Consider the following 655-nt stretch of genomic DNA (forward strand, 5'->3'; position numbering starts at 1 on the left):
TTAGCCAAGACACCTTAGCCAAGACACCTTAGCCACGACACATTAGCCGAGACACCTTAGCCAAGACACCTTAGCCAAGACACATTAGCCGAGACACATTAGCCAAGACACATTAGCCAAGACACCTTAGCCAAGACACCTTAGCCAAGACACATTAGCCAAGACACATTAGCCAAGACACCTTAGCCAAGACACCTTAGCCAAGACACATTAGCCAAGACACATTAGCCAAGACACATTAGCCAAGACACATTAGCCGAGACACCTTAGCCAAGACACCTTAGCCAAGACACATTAGCCAAGACACCTTAGCCAAGACACCTTAGCCACGACACCTTAGCCAAGACACATTAGCCAAGACACATTAGCCAAGACACATTAGCCAAGACACATTAGCCAAGACACCTTAGCCAAGACACCTTAGCCAAGACATATTAGCCAAGACACCTTAGCCGAGACACATTAGCCAAGACACATTAGCCAAGACACATTAGCCACGACACCTTAGCCAAGACACATTAACCGAGACACCTTAGCCAAGACACCTTAGCCAAGACACCTTAGCCAAGACACATTAGCCAAGACACATTAGCCAAGACACATTAGCCAAGACACATTAGCCAAGACACATTAGTCAAGACACCTTAGCCAAGAC

Source organism: Anopheles funestus, unplaced genomic scaffold (genome assembly GCF_943734845.2).
Source record: "Anopheles funestus unplaced genomic scaffold, idAnoFuneDA-416_04 scaffold_13_ctg1, whole genome shotgun sequence".
NCBI classification, from domain to species: Eukaryota; Metazoa; Arthropoda; class Insecta; order Diptera; family Culicidae; genus Anopheles; species Anopheles funestus.